Here is an 18,916-nt window from a genome sequence, read left to right on the forward strand (position 1 = left end):
AGTTTCCCAAAATCTTGGTTAAGGCAATAAAAAAAAGTTCAAATGTGTGTGAAATCTTATGGGTCTTAACTGCTAAGGTCCTCAGTCCCTAAGCTTATACACTACTTAACCTAAATTATCCTAAGGACAAACACACACACACCCATACCCGAGGGAGGACTCGAACCTCCTCCGGGATCAGCCGCACAGTTCATAACTGCAGCGCCCTAGACCCACCCGGCTACTCCCGCGCGGCGTTAATGCAATCATTATGTCTGTTATACACTCCTGGAAATGGAAAAAAGAACACATTGACACCGGTGTGTCAGACCCACCATACTTGCTCCGGACACTGCGAGAGGTCTGTACAAGCAATGATCACACGCACGGCACAGCGGACACACCAGGAACCGCGGTGTTGGCCGCCGAATGGCGCTAGCTGCGCAGCATTTGTGCACCGCCGCCGTCAGTGTCAGCCAGTTTGCCGTGGCATACGGAGCTCCATCGCAGTCTTTAACACTGGTAGCATGCCGCGACAGCGTGGACGTGAACCGTATGTGCAGTTGACGGACTTTGAGCGAGGGCGTACAGTGGGCATGCGGGAGGCCGGGTGGACGTACCGCCGAATTGCTCAACACGTGGGGCGTGAGGTCTCCACAGTACATCGATGTTGTCGCCAGTGGTCGGCGGAAGGTGCACGTGCCCGTCGACCTGGGACCGGACCGCAGCGACGCACGGATGCACGCCAAGACCGTAGGATCCTACGCAGTGCCGTAGGGGACCGCACCGCCACTTCCCAGCAAATTAGGGACACTGTTGCTCCTGGGGTATCGGCGAGGACCATTCGCAACCGTCTCCATGAAGCTGGGCTACGGTCCCGCACACCGTTAGGCCGTCTTCCGCTCACGCCCCAACATCGTGCAGCCCGCCTCCAGTGGTGTCGCGACAGGCGTGAATGGAGGGACGAATGGAGACGTGTCGTCTTCAGCGATGAGAGTCGCTTCTGCCTTGGTGCCAATGATGGTCGTATGCGTGTTTGGCGCCGTGCAGGTGAGCGCCACAATCAGGACTGCATACGACCGAGGCACACAGGGCCAACACCCGGCATCATGGTGTGGGGAGCGATCTCCTACACTGGCCGTACACCACTGGTGATCGCCGAGGGGACACTGAATAGTGCACGGTACATCCAAACCGTCATCGAACCCATCGTTCTACCATTCCTAGACCGGCAAGGGAACTTGCTGTTCCAACAGGACAATGCACGTCCGCATGTATCCCGTGCCACCCAACGTGCTCTAGAAGGTGTAAGTCAACTACCCTGGCCAGCAAGATCTCCGGATCTGTCCCCCATTGAGCATGTTTGGGACTGGATGAAGCGTCGTCTCACGCGGTCTGCACGTCCAGCACGAACGCTGGTCCAACTGAGGAGCCAGGTGGAAATTGCATGGCAAGCCGTTCCACAGGACTACATCCAGCATCTCTACGATCGTCTCCATGGGAGAATAGCAGCCTGCATTGCTGCGAAAGGTGGATATACACTGTACTAGTGCCGACATTGTGCATGCTCTGTTGCCTGTGTCTATGTGCCTGTGGTTCTGTCAGTGTGATCATGTGATGTATCTGACCCCAGGAATGTGTCAATAAAGTTTCCCCTTCCTGGGACAATGAATTCACGGTGTTCTTATTTCAATTTCCAGGAGTGTATTTGTGTTTAAAGGTAGAGTGTAATATAACATTAATATGTTAGACTACTAAAAAAACCACATATGATGATTGTATCGCCTAGTAAAAAAATTATTAAATTTTAAATAAAAAAGTGGTAAGTTAGTCGCATGGCGGCCGTGAGTTGTACTATACTTCCCGCCTACCCGACAACCCAGAAACAAACTAACAAGATATTTATATTTGCTAAAAATCATTATACGATAGCATCTGCAACTGTTAAGGTAATCCCTACACCATTACCTACGGTCGAGAAAAATTTCCTCCTGGGATTTTAGAGACGGAGCTCTCAGTAGCATTTCTTGTAACTGACTCGATAAGCAACAACAGTGGTACCGGAATCGTTTTGGCCAGACGATTATTCATATGAGAAGTGTTCAGCTTTAGGCACAGCTCAGACGAATGAAATTTCTGCTGACTGAAGTGAACCGTCAATCGAAAAAAAAGGCGTAGCAGTCCACACAGGACGGGAAGTGTCTGGCCGCGACGAGTCTACACACGCCAGGCTCGTAGCCCACAGCGGAACGGAAGCCGCACATACGCGCTATCGCCCGCGGCATCTTATCGCATTGTTCACAGGAACAGCGTGGCACATCCGTAGCGACGCGAGTTTTCCATACTTTTGAATGGAAACCTTACGCCTAGTGTTTCATGTCACAAGCCACGCCGTGTGTGATCTAGATTATCGAGAAATGTCACTCTGATTGCTACATGAAGAAGATTCACCAAAAGCCTTGTGTATCGCAAAATTAGACGCGACAATGTTTCAAACACGAAAGACTATTCGTCAATTTATTATGCATATTTGTTTCATTTTTAATTGCTGTTATTTCTCAACACTTTTAGTTTAATTGTTTTGCATCAATGTAATTATGGAGACAGTGTTCTGACTTGAGGAAAAACAATTTTATTTATCATCCCACACGTTTCAGTGAAGTTTCACCATCGTCAGAAAGAAGAAAATTGTGTCTGGTAAGGGCAGAAACCTATTTCCATAATTATATATTTTAAAGCAAACGCGGTTAAAAATGAGCTTCAACTACAACATTTGCATTAAAATGTTCCTAACAATAAATAGTTAGTGTTAACTTATTTCATCTTGAATAGTGGTCCCCACTAGTCGTCTTTCTCTACATCATTTTTCAGGGCACGATATAACTCCTCATATCTCAAAAACATGAGACGTATAAGGGAAAGTCAAATGAAAACGAGACAGATAGAAATAAAATGATTAAAATATTTATTTCAAAAGTAAACCTCATAACTGTTAATCAATTTAGTCAAATGTGAGTCAGTAGGGTAACCGTCTTCATGTAGAAGTGTCTGCAGTTGCGTGCTGAAGCATTATTGTACCAGGGACATGTGGAAATTTTGCAAAAATTGAAGCGCACCGTCAAATCAAACGCCCGGGAATGATGACGGAAGGCAACATTCTGTTGCAAGATAATGTTCCCCTAAATGCTGCCAAGGTTGTTTCGAGTACGCTGCAGAAGTTTCGCTGGGAAGGCATTACACATCCTCCATACACTCCAGATCTCATCCACTGCGATTTCCATAATTTTGGAGCCTTGGACAAAGGCATTCGTGGTCGTCAGTTCGCTCCGGGCGAACAGGTGCACGCCTGGGTACAACCATGGCCTCCACCAGCAATCTTAAACATTTCTCCTTGAAGACATCGACCATCTTGTCTCACAGTTACGGCGATTACTTTTGAAACAATGAACAGTTTACTTACATTTTTACCTTTTGTCTCGTTTTCATTTGACAGCCCTTATAATCAGAATTCATTATTACAACAGATGAAGTGAGATGCTAAAGATTGCTAGTACCAAGCAACACACCCATACTAAATGTGCTAACGGCCTTTGTAACAAGCGATACGATAAGCTTACAGGATGAACCAGAATTTCGGAGGTTATTCAAGGGCATTTCCCAAGTATTTTGTTATGATAGGCTCGTGATTTCCGGTTATTCATTACAGAGTAATTGCATTTCTTATGAGTTTTTTGCTCCGTTATGTCTTTTTGTCAGTATAACAATGAAAACATCTGCACGACAGAGCAAATGCAGAGCTATACGCCGCGTGTCTTCTACGGAAACAAACTTATTACATTCATTGATGGTACTTGCTGTTGGCAACAGTTGTTGGCTCTTAGCTATCGAGTTTGCATTTAGTACTGCTCGAGTTGGTCTTGGATTTGTTTTTATGACAGTGTTGGCTGCAGAATAGCAGCGATCAGTATGACTGGATTTGTTGATGAAGCTACGAGTATGATAAATAAACAAACACCGTCTGGATCACAACTTGTCATTACTAACTACCGGTTTTATCGGCGTTGCAGATTATCTTGAGTTCTAGATTGGATAAAAAAAGCAACAACAATAAAAGTATTTTCAGGAGGTGGTGTCCCATAGCTCTTATATATTTGAGAAATGTAACATTATAGCCTTGAAATGCTGATGAAATACTTTATATATACAACCACTTTCAGTCGTCTATCACCAGGTTCATAAACATATTCGCAGCATCATATTAGACGAAATATAAAATCGTTATCGTCAGGTGATGAAACCATGAATAATGCACTGTTATCATATAGTAAAATAAATTACGTAGTCAGTCTATAAAAATAGTTTTCTTTTCTGTAGGACTAACAGTTCCCGCGTTGCAGGGCATGGAAAAATCGCAGATTATTAAAAATTGTGCTTCAATGGTACAAAACGTTTGTTTTGAAATGGAGTGGGTTAACCACAAATATTAAATGTGTATACCACATATAAGTGAATTAGAAAACAGTATTAATGGATGAATTGTGTTCTGGGGTTGTTACGGACCGGAGCGAGAGGGGGGGGGAGGGAGGGGGGGGGGGAATAGACGCGTGAGGGTAGTCAGGCTGCCAAATTGTAGTCATGAACCACTTTCCCCCTTTGTATGCTTCCGGACTGAAGGGTAAGCAAGCGATTTCCCACTCTCCCCAACACACTATGATACAAAAAGCCACTGCAGTTATTTCTCGAAGTTAAAACGACCGTTCCGCAGCCCGCGTAATGAATCACTGACGACGTGGTGTGCAGACACTCCCAAAGGAGGGATTTATTTTCCATAAAGCGTGTTAAAACTACGCTGAATACAGGTGGGAGTAGTTAAGTGGATTTATAATAGTACAGCAAGAGAAGCATACGGATGGATTCTATGTAAATCTCTGCACGCTGTTCTACGCAGCTTGAGGGGAAATTGATTCTTAGTCATCCTCTACGGCAGCCGCAGCGATCTTCCAGGAAAGGCAACTTCTCCCACCACGAGGGCTGCTCTCTTTCCAGTTTACAGACAAACGATACTTCTCCAGCATTACCTGTTCTGTTATCTTATGGAAATAGACCAAATAACTTCACTGATATTATGTTTGTATAGTGGACTTATTTTCAGGTTATTAAGTGAGTGCTAGTTTGCAGTTGTTAAGGGACCTTTACGTAAAATACGTGCCTATACTCAAAGGCTGAGAACTGTACAGGGTGTATCACCTGAAACTAGCATCGCAAATGTTGCAGAAATGGGAAGTGCTATTGATGTGCGGTGTTGACAGATTGGTTTGGTAGTTAGGGGCTCGTAATGTTAGCCAATCAACAGATTGTAATAATACTTAGGAAGTGTATTTTCCGTGCATATTTTAAATAGAATAATGTTTCTTTAAATTAACGCACTAAAAGTAGGCGAATTAGAATGTCAGTGGTGTTTGTTGCAGGATTCTAAGGCGAATCGTTCACGAGATATCGTATTTTGAAAAGTTCCACACCGACTGCTGCACACGTGCTAGCATGTCAGCAGAGGTGTTCGAGCAGGCTGCAGTAATACGTCGTTGCGTATCATCGGATGTAGTAGGTATGTCCTCGTAGATTACGTCTTTCAGCTTTCGCCCCAGAAAAAAAGTTGACGGGAATCTAATCCTGGGAACGGGCTGCCCAAGGTACAGGTCCTCTGCATCCAGTCCAACGATTTGGAAACAATTCATGAAGACATGCTGTAGTACTTCGTGCTCTATACTCTATGGGCTGGATAGCCATCATGTTGGTACCGTAGGTTCCGTCTAGTCTGCAGAGGACCGTCTTCTAGCATCGTGGTAGATGGTCTGGTAGGAGGCACCGATACTTTTGCGAGTTCAGTATTCTATGAAACACAAGCCTATGAGCTGCTGGTTCACTATACCACGCCACACGTTTGCACTCCATGGACGCTGACGTTCGACCTGACGAAGCCAATGGGGTTTGTGAAAGGACCATATTTCGGCGGTTTGCATGGCCATGGTTGGTAAATGTGGCTTCATCACTAAACAAGATATATGATACATCTGGAATATCCTGTCTTAACGCCCATGTACAGAAGTTAACTATGTCGATGGAGAATGCGTAGCACACTTGTCTGACCCATGTCTGATCCATGCAACCATTCCTCGTGCGATTGCGCTGGAGCTAATGTGCGGATCAGCTGCAACGGCAGCAAGAACGTTGATTTTTCCCCTCTTCTGTTGTGTAGGTGTTACACTACCACTTTCACGTAACTGTTTGAAGAGGTTGGTAACTAACTGCCGAGTTGGTTGACATCTGTTGGGATATCTTGCCGCATATATCGTAAAAGAACGAAATGCATTCTTCCCACACTCTCCATATATCATGAGTATGTCGGCTTTTCCTGCACTGGTAAAACCCATCGTCCACTCATAGTCCACTGCTTGGACCGTCACACTGACTAACAAGTCGCAATGGACTCAAGTAAAACACAAGCACACTGGACGGAAACGTAACAACACCGTACCTAGCATCTACGCAAGTTTAATGGCACAAACAAATGTCGGTTTGCACAAAATTAAACTTTCTAAGTATTATTACAATCTGGTTATTGGTTAACAATACGAGCCCATGACTATCAATCCGTTCTGTGAAACCCGCACATTAATGGCACTTTCCATTTCCGCAATATCTGCAGTGCAAGTCTTAGGTGATTTACCCTGTATAATTTGTGTGATATTGTCAGTGACACATGTCGTGTTGGCGGGGAAGGGATTGGACTGGTAAATGTGACATATTGCTGCGGTCTGTCGTTGACAGCATATTGTAACGGCTTGTAACCGTGTTGCAGCCACTTGGTGGTGTATTAATGAATGACCAGTAAGTTACTACATTTCCCTTGCCATTAATTGTGTTGCTGGTAGAAGGCATAGATGTCTTCCATTCTGGAACTGCTGGCACTTGTAGAGTGGGCCGCAATGAGCGGAGCCGCTTACCACACGACCACAGCATATCTTGCAAGGTGCTGGTGAATATGCCGGAAGGAATAGGACTGCTCATGTTTAAATCTACAACAGTAATCAGCTGTGGTGCATTGCTTGAATTGTGTTGAAATATCCGATGTTCCATAACACCTAGGTGACCTACTTCTGTTAAAGAGCGGCGAACGTAACTCTGTGAGCCCCTTTAGGTGTCAGGAGAGTCGAGGCTGTGATGCATTTGATACCTACAAGCTTCGAAAAGTATTCTAGCCATTGATAGTGGAGCCAATGAAATCGATCTTGTCGAGTACATATTGACAGCACGTTACACGGGGAGCAGGCTCCTCCGTGTGGCAGACACTTGACAGCTCCAGCTGTAGGGCTTTTTTTTTTTGCATAATAGCTCACTTAATAACTGCAAATAAATACCCAGTAAACTAAGAATAACTCTGCTATTTAAACAAGATCTCAGTGAAGTTATTTTATCTATTCAGTGAGAGAACTGGACAGGAAATAATGGGGAGATATAATCTGTCTATAAATTAAAATCCGAGCAGCACGCGTTTTGGGGAAGTTGCCTTTCTCGGAAGAACTACAGCTGACATACAGGACGACTGAAATCTATTTTCTTTCTAACTGTGTAGAACAGTGTGCAGAGACTTACGTAGTGTCTGCCCTTATGAGTTTCTTGCGTTAGTATTAATAGAAATTCATATCTGTTTACCATGTAGTGTTAAGGCACTCTGTGGAAAATAACACCCAGGGCATGTCTGCAAGTACGTCACCAGTGATTCACAAAAGAGTGGTGGATAATCTGATGTATTGGTATCCTGCATAAACCTAATCTGCTCTCAGAAAAAAGTGTTGCATTACCTACTGAACAGCCCTCTTATTAAACTTCTGGTGCTGCTAAATGTTTGTTTATAGTTGGAAACCGCGAACTTTACCGTTTCCGGTGCAGATCCATGATCGAATTAGAAGACGTCGATAACGCTCTTGCTTTATCACGCGTGCATGACTACATCACGTGTGCCGGCAGATGCTACTCTTATTTCCAGCACAGGTTACAACTTGTGCCCCAGATATGATAACAGCTCTATTCTAAGAGTCATCTCTCGAATAAAGATAAATAAAACAGGAAAATTCTTTTCACTTCCTCAAGTAGATACACAACTCAACAGATACGGATACTAGGAATGTACTCGGATGAGCAGTGGTCATACTCAAGGTCCGTTGACCACGAGAGCTGTCTTCTATTGACAGAGTAGTTTTATCTCACTAATTGTGAATACTCCCATCCTCTGTTATATCAGATTACAATATGAAAGGATTTGTTCGTTAATGTAATCATTTTACTTAGTAATAGTTTAATCAAGAACTTAACGGAATTTTTCCGTATTTGGTCATTGTTATAATAATAATAATAATAATAATAATAGATAATATGAATACTCTCGAGGTTACAGTTAGTCTATTGACATTTACAGGAGGGGGACGAAAGGAAAAATAAAAATCATATGGGAGCGAGCTAGTAGTCATGAAAAAATAAGAATCTGAAAGAACGCAAGCGACGAGATGATGAAGGCTAAGCGGTGAAAGGAAGTAAAAGTTTTGAGATGATACGAGAGGCGTTTAGTAAGTAGTGCAGTGGTCGTGTGTTTGTGAGCTGTGTTTGTGTCAATCTGTGTGCTTTCTGCTTCAAAGAAGGCGTTTTGGCTGAAAGCTAAAATTTAGAGCAGTTTTTTTGTTGTCTGTCTGCGACTCAACCTCTCCTCCGCATGGTGAGTAGAAATCAATTCTTTTCATAATACTGTTGTTATTTTATCGTGGACTTTTTATTACTCTTTTGGGCGTTCTGTCATCTATCTTCCTCTTCACATGTCCTAATTAATATATTATACGCGAATTAATAGATTTAAATGTGTTTCTTCTTTACCATTTACTATACTTAATGGTTATATTTATTTAGGAGTTTCGATGGTCATCAGTATTCAAAAACATTAATTTGAGAGTTTAAGAATCGATGTTCCAATATCGATAGTGAAGTGTTAGAGACAAAATATTGCCTTTGGTGGCGACAAAAACCCAGGCTACTTTTTTCCATAATGAATAAATTTTTCAACATTTAAACGAATGTTTTTGTGGCCATGTCTGATAACGGCATAACGCAGTGCAACTCTTTTGCGTCTTGATAATGATATTTGGTTTGTGGGGTGCTCAACTGCGCGGTCATCAGCGCCCATACAGTCCCAATTTTTACACAGTCCAATTTTTTCATAGTCTAATCTAGTCACTGTCAAGAATGATGAGAAATGATGAGGACAACGCAAACACCCAGTCCCCGGGCAGAGAAAAATCTGTGAAACCAGAGTCAGCAATGCTAGCCACTAGACCACGAGCTGCGGACTTTTGTGACTTGGTTGTATTCATGTCGGGTCTCCAGCCGGAACATATCGTCATCTGGACACTATATTTCGGCGGTCCACGTAGCCGCCATGTTCAGGGGAATAGGCCGGCGCACTATCTCGCCGGAACTGAAATCAAACACTTTTTTTCCCTCTATTGTATTTCAGTGTCCCATCTGGGGTGGGCTGGCAGCAGCATATGCGCTGCTCTTCAGCTGAAAGACATTTATGACACAATAGAAGACATTTAAAATAACGTAAAGGAGAAAATATGGCGTACATAGATATAAAAAGGGGGAACCATTATGGAAGAGAACAGACAAAAAGGGGGCGACTGTAAAATGGAGATAAAAACCGTAAAAAGTAGCGCACACAGAAAACGCACTCTGGGACAGTTAAAAGAACGCTAGATAGAATATGCCCGGAGCATAAAAGTATCGATGGACAGCGTAGCACAGAACAATCACTGACAGTAATACTATGTACAAGTCCAGCACACAATTAAAATCACAGCTCTTGACGTCACGGGAGAACAGTACCAAACACAACACTGATGACGATGAGCAAACTGACAGGATCTGCCAGTGGCATGGAGACGAGGGAGGAGGGAAGAAGAGGGGAAGACGGGTGGAGAGGGGGGAGACGGGTGGGGGCGCGCCCAAGAGGGCCGGCGAGGGCGGGACTTTTATTGATAAATAAATATGTCACATATTCCATAATTTTTTCGGGACTGCATCCGGGATATTATTACCTCTTGTACCGGCATTTCAGGTGTCAATCTTTCAGCCATTCTCAAGGCGCGTCATTTGCAAGATTTTTAAAGTACTTTACATTGTCGAACAAAAATGCGTGCGTCAAAGATAACAGTGTTGGCAACAAGAGTATCTGTCATAGATTGAATCTGATAAGTCTAGGAGTAAAACAAAGCAACCATAGAGTCAGCGAATCCACAGTGATTAGTATTTGGTTGATTACTGTAGATGGCATCGGTTGGAATGTCAGGCATTGAAATGGATTACGGGAGAGTTAAGATACTGGCCCCCAGTATCATCCTACTAGGATTCAGTGGTAAAGGAAGCTGTGGAAATACAATTAGCAGACAACGTGCTCAAGCAAGGAGAGAATATCCATCTCGAAAAATCATGGAAACATCTCATTTCACGTCTGCGTTCTCAAAGGAAATAATGTTATAGGTCTTCATTGCCCGTCAGTCCAACATGCTATCCATAACAATCAACCACATACTTCGTAAACAATGTCTATTCGCTGATTCTGCATATTTTTGACGCGTGCACGTTTACTCTACAGCGTAAGGTTTTTTTTAAAACCTCGCAAGCGATTCACTTTGAGAATGGCTGAAAGGTTTTCAGTCGTCATATCGGTACAAGAGTTAATGATAATCCCGAATCCCGAATGCACTCCCGAAAAATGATGGAATATTCAGTCCTCTAGAAAACTTGAAGTAACAAATGTTTAATATATTTTATGTTAAGCGGCTTTGATTCCACAATGAACTGTTGTTCACAGTGACTGTAAGTGACTGTAGAGAGACCGTAGCCTAAGATAAGGAAGGATAGTAACACAGGAGGTAGTCGTAATCCCACTGGATTTTTCTTACACTTGCATATCCAGATTTCAGCTATAAATAGCCATTTTGAGTACATTTGAGTGAGCTACATGTCATCTTATGTCTTTACGCCATAGTATATATTCATAACGTAATAAGATTTGAGATCGACTGTTATCGTCCATAGACGTTTAGACGTCAGTGATGATATCTAAATCAGCATCGATGATTAGCCGACATCGCACATCTGTATATAGTCTCCAAACCACTGCCTCTCCCGCCGGCACATAGATTTTTCGTTCCAGTGCTCTTGGATTGCTTATGTCCACTTCTGCAAGTCAAAACGCTACCTCGATGAAACCATTACTTACGAGTAATTAACAAAACATTTTCGCAGGGCGGTTGCGGGTGTCGGCACTGGATCTGGAAGCTCGGAGGCAGCACGTGGAGCAGGGGGCGTGTCCACCGGCTGGAGGAATACGATGCAGCCGGAAGCTGGCCGTGGTGTGGCCCGTTCTGGGCTCGGCGCGTTATTTCGGACGTGGCGGCGGCCTTATCCGGACACGCGGGCCACCTGCAGCGCCGCCGGATACCCGACACCAGCGCCGCCCTCTCCCGCGCTGCTCATCTGGCCAGACGACCGGGAGATGCTGCTCTGCGTCGGATATCGGGTGTGGTAGTACAAGTGTTCCAGACAAATGGTTTAGTCTCCTTCAAAAATGCGCACAATCCGCTGCAGAGCGGAGATATTCTGGAACAAATCCCCCATTTTGGCCTTTCTCCCAACAGTCGTGGTCCCACAAGGTGTGCAAGACAACTTCCATTTTCCTTGGAAGGTAGAAGAGAAGCACAAATTCTGTCCCGAGAGGGCCGGGATCGGGAAGTGTTGCCGATAGGAAGAGAATCCAGCCACGCTTTGCCACTAACATTGCCAAATCTATCTACATCTATCTACATCTACACCCATACTCTGCAAGCCACCTGACGGTGTGTGGTGGAGGGTACCTTGAGTACCTCTATCAGTTCTCCCTTCTATTCCAGTCTCGTATTGTTCGTGGAAAGAAAAATTGTCTGTATGCATCTGTGTGGGCTCTAATCTCTCTGATTTTATCCTCATGGTCTCTTCGCGAGATATACGTAGGAGGGAGCAATATACTGCTTGACTCCTCGGTGAAGGTATGTTCTCGAAACTTTAACAAAAGCCCGTTCCGACCTACTGAGCGTCTCTCCTGCAGAGTCTTCCACTGGAGTTTATCTATCATCTCCGTAACGCTTTCGCGATTACTAAATGATCCTGTAACGAAGCGCGCTGCTCTCCGTTGGATCTTCTCTATCTCTTCTATCAACCCTATCTGGTACGGATCCCACACTGGTGAGCAATATTCAAGCAGTGGGCGAACAAGTGTACTGTAACCTACTTCCTTTGTTTTCGGATTGCATTTCCTTAGGATTCTTCCAATGAATCTCAGTCTGGCATCTGCTTCACCGACGATCAACTTTATATGATCATTCCATTTTAAATCACTCCTAAATCCTTCTCCCAGATAATTTATGGAATTGACTGCTTCCAGTTGCAGACCTGCTATATTGTAGTTAAATGATAAAGGATCTTTCTTTCTGTGTATTTGCAGCACATTACACTTGTCTACACTGAGATTCAATTGCCATTCCCTGCACCATGCGTCAATTTGTTGCAGATCCTCCTGCATTTCAGTACAATTTTCCATTGTTACAACCTCTCGATATACTACAGCATCATCCGCAAAAAGCCTCACTGAACTTCCGATGTTATCCAAAAGGTCATTTATTTATATTGTGAATAGCAACGGTTCTACGACACTCCCTGCGGCACGTCTGAAATTACTCTTACTTCGGAAGACTTCTCTCCATTGAGAATGACATGCTGCGTTCTGTTATCTAGGAACTCTTCAATCCAATCACACTATTGGTCTGTTAGTCCATATGCTCTTACTTTGTTCATTAAACGACTGTCGGGAACTGTATCGAACGCCTTGCGGAAGTCAAGAAACATGGCATCTACCTGGGAACCCGTGTCTATGGCCTCTGAGCCTCGTGGACGAATAGAGCGAGCTGGGTTTCACACGATCGTCTTTTTCGAAACCCATGCTGATTCCTACAGAGTAGATTTCTAGTCTCCAGAAAAGTCGTTATACTCGAACATAATACGTGTTCCAAAATTCTAAAACTGATAGACGTTAGATATATAGGTCTATAGTTCTGCACATCTGTTCGACGTCCCTTCTAGAAAACGGGGATGACCTGTGCCGTTTTCCAATCCTTTGGAACGCTACGCTCTTCTAGTCATTAACAGGCCAACCACGTGAACATACGGGGCAGAGGCCAGGAAAAACAGAAAAAGAAGTTTAGACAGTATTGCAACCAAGATAGTAACACAGCAAAACAACTTATATGTCCCATTTTGAAAAATGCAGAATAAAGTGCTCGCATAGGTCAACACTTCAAGAGCTTGAAATTTTTACTAATTTTTATGAAATATCCACTGCTGTTATTGAATGAACAACGCGATTTAAGTAACAATACGGTTTTCTGATTTGTATGATATCTATTTTCCCTGTTTTTTCCTCTTTTCACTTCGTTGCGGTTTCATTTCCTGCCGGCTCGGGCTTCTGTAATAGTAGCTTCGTCCATCAGTTCTTTCAGGCAAGCAATTTGGTGTGCATTTGCGAAAGATAGCTAATAGCTTGTTACTCGCGGACCGCGTCCTACTTCTAGAACATGTCTAACGTACATACAGCAGCAGTTAAGCAATTAATTACTAGTATTCACTTTGAGAAGACTTAATAAATTTTACTTTGTGTTTATTTGTAATACTATATTTGCGAATTAGGAGTTACGAGCTTTATATTACTACGTGATTAATCCCAACAATCAGAGTGCAGATATGTTAACATTGTGGACGCTCTCCAAGTCTTGTCGGTTGCCGAGTTCCTAAGTAACGTGTTCAAGCTCGTGTACTTGTGTATAGACGTTTCAAAAATGGTTCAAATGGCTCTGAGCACTATGGGACTTAACTTCGGAGGTCATCAGTCCCCTAGAACTTAGAACTACTTAAACCTAACTAACCTAAGGATATCACACACATCCATGCCCGAGGCAGGATTCGAACCTGCGACCGTAGCGGTCGTGTGGTTCCAGACTGTAGCGCCAAGAACCGCTCAGCCACTTCGGCCGGCTATAGACGTTTGATCTATAATTTAGTTTCCTAGTATTTTACTATTTCATCCACATTCCTCTTCCTGATGTTGACGTCGTAATAGTTCTAAGTCGATAATGATACCACTTGTGTGAACTGTGGCTGAAATGCAGGGCGAGCATTAATAAAACCGACAAACTGAAGGGACGGATTCCTGACTGGAAATGGAGGAAACAGGTCCTATGACCACGTGTCCAGAGATGAACGCTGTGCGTGCAGCGATAAAAAATCGTCCTATAACACAGTACAGAACTGCATCGCAGACTCGTTACAACAGATGTTCACATTGCCCTCCATGGGATACAATATCATACAGGAAACACATAATCGTACTTTGGCTTACACCATGTTGGCGGGACATTTGCCTGGAGCTTGTAGTAGGGTTTGTCCCAATATCTTGTAGAGCCCGGGCCCCCAGATCTGGTGCACGCACAGTTCGACGCCACCCTACACGTTCGTCTGTCTGGAAGGACCCATCCTCACACAAACGTCCAAAATGTTGTGTGATGTGATGTGGTTGGTGTCTGTGATGGTCCCTGTTTTGGTATAGCCATGCTGCCTTTCGTCCATTTCCATCTGCTTGGCCGTACACAACACCATCTCGGCTTGTTCCCCACATGAATACCAGACCCTTCTGCTCCTTACCGTATGCTGCTTCAATCAGACAGCCTGCAACACTCAAGGAATACACGGTAAGCGGTTAGTGAAACTTTCATTCGTCAGCGCCATCTACCTTGACCACGCTTCATTTCCGGACCTTTTCTCCTCCATTTCCACTCAGCATTTCGCCCCTGCAGTTTGTCAGCTTTATTAACGTTCAGCTTTTTCCATCGTGCACAAACTCTAGGGCTTGATCGATGAGAGGATACGGAAGGAACAAAAAATGAAATGAAATGAGCGTATGGCGTCGTTGGCCGGGAGGCTCCATCCGGGGAAGTTCGGCCGCCAAGTCGACGCCACATTCGCCATCTTGCGCGCTGGTGATGAGGATGAAATGGTGATGAGAACAACACAACACTCAGTCCCTGAGCGGAGAAAATCTCCAACCCGGCTGGGAATCGAATCCGGGCCCGTTACCACCCAGCTAAGCAGGCGGACGATACGGAACAAAAAAGGTCTAATGAACTTTTGTCCGGAAATAAATGGTTTTCATGCTTCAGACCTTTTATTCAATCGTACATTGTTACAGAGACTGCGGTCTAATATGCTCTGTACCACGCAGCCAAAGTTACAGTATGTGTTGAAAATGATTTCTATGTGCCTCAATGGAAGCGTGTACGCGCCGCAGCATGTTCTGTCTCACACGTTCACTTAGGCCACGCTGCATCCAAAGTTTCAAAGGCAGCATGAATACGTTGCTCCAGTGCCTCCACATCTGGAATGGCTCTGCATACACGATATTTTTGAGATGGCCCCATAACCAGAAATTGCACGGGTTGAGTTCCGATGAATTAGCAGGCCATGCAACTGGACACCCTCGTCCGATTCATCGATCAGGGAAGACACGACTGAGATGCGTCCGGACGTTGTAAGTAGGCTGTTTAGGTTTTTATGTTGGTAGCGCCACGTATGGCTCTGTGTGAAAATCACTGGCTGTGCTGTGTGCAGTCTGTGGCTGGTTGGCATTGTTGGAATATTCGCTATTGTAGTGTTGGGTAGTTGGATGTTAACAGTGCGTAGCGTTGCGCAGTTGGAGGTGAGCCGCCAGCAGTGGTGGATGTGGGGAGAGAGATGGCGGGGTTTTGAGAGCGGATGATCTGGACGTGTGTCCATCAGAGACAGTAAATTTGTAAGACTGGATGTCAGGAACTGATATATAATGACTTTTGAACACTATTAAGGTAAATACATTGTTTGTACTCTATCAAAATCTTTTATCTGCTAAGTATGCCTATCAGTAATTAGTGCCTTCAGTAGTTAGAATCTTTTATTTAGCTGGCAGTATTGACGCTCGCTGTATTGCAGTAGTTCGAGTAACGAAGATTTTTGTGAGGTAAGTGATTTATGAAAGGTTAGTGTTAGTCGGGGCCATTATTTTTTTTTGGATTATTGAAAGTCAGATTGCGTTGCGGTAAAAATATTGTGTGTCAGTTTAGTGTTGATCAGGATAAGTAAAGAGCGAAATGTCTGTGTACGTTCATTTCTACTCAGCTGTTTGAAAATCAAATAACGTAAGGGTTATCCAAGCACAGTAATTCATAAATTTTTCTAAGGTAATGTTTCAACGTTAACGGCGAAGTGGGCTGGAGCACCATCATGTAGCAGCCGCATAATCCTTCGACTCATCAATATCACTTATTCCAGCATAGGAGGCAAAGTCACACGCAAGAAACGCCGATAGTTCCGACCTGTTAGGCGACGTGGGAGGAAGACTGGTCCTAAAATACGGTCGCCAAATATCCCAGCCCACACGTTCCGGCTGCACTGATTCTGATGATTCGCTGTCACCGTACCATGGGGGTTCTGTATACTATCCCACAGATGACTGTTATGGAAGTTGAAGATACCACTCCGCGTGAAGGTGGTCTCATCTGGAAATAGGATGGATGGAGCAGATCCCGGAATCGTGGTTGCCTGGTGAAGAAACCAGTGACAAAACTGTTCCCGATGTGGAAAATCTGTCGCTAGTAAGCCCTGCACAAGCTGTAAGTGATAAGGGTAGTAACAATTGTCATGGAGAATGTTGCACACGGTCATCTGGCAAACCCTGTACTGGCGGCCCAACAGCTGGTACTGACATGGAGGTCGCCTTCCACAGTGTTAATCACATTTTCCTCCATGTCTGGTGTCCGAACATTTGTGGTACGTCCTTCACGATTTTCTGCTTTTGTCTCAGACAAACGGCGAAACACTGTTGCAAACATTGAATCCTGTGGTTGTTGTTGGCGGGGATAGGTCTCCTGATAAAACATCGGTGCCCGCCGCCCGTTGCCATTTGCCTTTCCGTAAGTAAACACCATGCCGGCAAGCTCTCGATTCGAATACGGAATCATTGTATACAACGTTGTAGCACATCCACTACAAGGTGAGTCAGCAAGAGAAGTGAATCGACACAACATTACCAACTACTAGTCAGGAGAGGGCGCTAGGGCATGACGTATGAGGAACAGTACCACCCTCCAGAAGGAAATCATGCATACTGTAACTGTGGTTGCATGGTACAGCGCATATTAAACCGCAGTCTCTGTAGCAAAGTATGATTGAGTAAATGGTCTCTAGCATGGAAACCATGCATTCCCGGATACGAGTTCATTAGACCTTTTTTGTTCCATATCCCCTCATCGATCAATCCCTAGAGTTTGTACACGGTGGAAAAATTCACCCTGTACAGGATGAGTTCGCTAATTGAGGAAAAAGTGGAGAAAACGTCCCCTGAGAGGATAAGTAACACATCCGTCATATGGAAATGTGGCCGGAAATACGTTCCGAGGGTGGTACTAAAATTTGGTGGTGGAGGTAAAAGATCTTTGACAGTCACCCCGGCATCAGCAAGACGGATGTGGCCCACCGGCAGGGGCTTTGCCAGACGACCGTGTGGAACATTCCTCACAACAACTGCCACTCTACGTATCACTTACAACGTGTGCAGTCCTTATTATCTTCAGATTTGTGCCCGCGGCGATAGTTTTGACACTGGTTTATTCAACAAGGCACCACGGTGCTGCAATTTCTGTCGTCTACCGTACTCAAAAACGGGACTACCTTTACGAGGGGCGGTGTCGTCAACCTTCACAACACACATATGTCTGCTACAGAGAATTCACGTGGTATAGTGGTAGTGGATCTTCAGCATCAATTCAGCCGGGGATTATTGGCGACCGCCTCGTGGGACTAGTCACCTTGCACAAGCTTCACAGACGAGGCGTGTCTGCGGTTCCTGTCTCCGCTGCTGGATGACGTGCCTTTGCTGGTACGAAGGGTGACGTGGCTACCACATGATGATGCTCCGGCTCAGTACCCTCTTGAATGTCGAGCTACAACGCTAGTACAGACAACACTCCCACTAGCCCGGTGTACTGTCAAGTGTGCTTTCCATCAGTGAAACCTACCCTTTTGACCTTCAAGTGGGTTTACTCTAATGGAACATATTCGTTGTCATATGTCCACATTACCTTTTTTCCCTCTTAGAGATTACGGATCGCTTCCTGTACTTTTCCCTCTTTAGCAAAATCAACCTATACAATAAAAAAAATATGACAAGGCGATCACTGTGTTTCCCTAAGGCAATATGTCAATTCTACCCGAGTACCAGTGGATCTGGGAAGACGTAATTCCTGTAAGACTATCAACGGAATTACCACATTTGTTAATCACAGTAGTTATGTTCGATTTGAGCTGACTCAAGTCCGTTCCTACATTCCTGTCAAAGGAACACGTCTTTGAGATTGTCACAAATTGCGTCTAGCTTAGTATGCCGTCGGGTGTATAACCCGACATGACAAAGCGTACGTTTAGTGGCCTCGGGGTGCGAGAGGAGAGTAAGACAGATGATAGAACGACAGTGAAAACTCACCTCTGCGCCTAGCAGGAAACCGCGGTCTGCGTCATGGCCCTCGCAGCTCGTCGTCGAGCCCGGCGGCCGTACTTGGTGTACCTGCGAACAGAAAGGCAAGCACTTACACAGCTGAAGCCACCGGCCGTGTACTGTCGGCTGATCTGCTGATCACTGGGTCGCTGTTTCAGGAACAGACTCCCAGTGACGTTAGTAAACGTAAGAGCAACACTGTCATATTGCATGCAT

At 44.6% G+C, this 18,916-nt stretch overlaps 1 protein-coding gene across 3 annotated transcripts in view; it reads right to left on the minus strand.

Moving 5' to 3' along the window:
• The window catches only part of LOC124787895 (BTB/POZ domain-containing protein 1-like), a 472,019-nt gene that overhangs the window by 113,171 nt on the left and 339,932 nt on the right, over positions 1-18,916 (minus strand). For 2 of the 3 annotated variants that reach the window (XM_047254870.1, XM_047254871.1), the window contains exon 2: positions 18,689-18,769. The gene's annotated coding sequence lies outside the window, so the exon portion shown is untranslated. Of the gene's footprint in view, positions 1-11,311; positions 11,423-18,688; positions 18,770-18,916 lie in introns of those variants that run through there. The other variant, XM_047254872.1, reaches the window with a different exon arrangement.

The sequence above is a fragment of the Schistocerca piceifrons genome, chromosome 3 (genome assembly GCF_021461385.2).
Source record: "Schistocerca piceifrons isolate TAMUIC-IGC-003096 chromosome 3, iqSchPice1.1, whole genome shotgun sequence".
NCBI lineage: Eukaryota > Metazoa > Arthropoda > Insecta > Orthoptera > Acrididae > Schistocerca > Schistocerca piceifrons.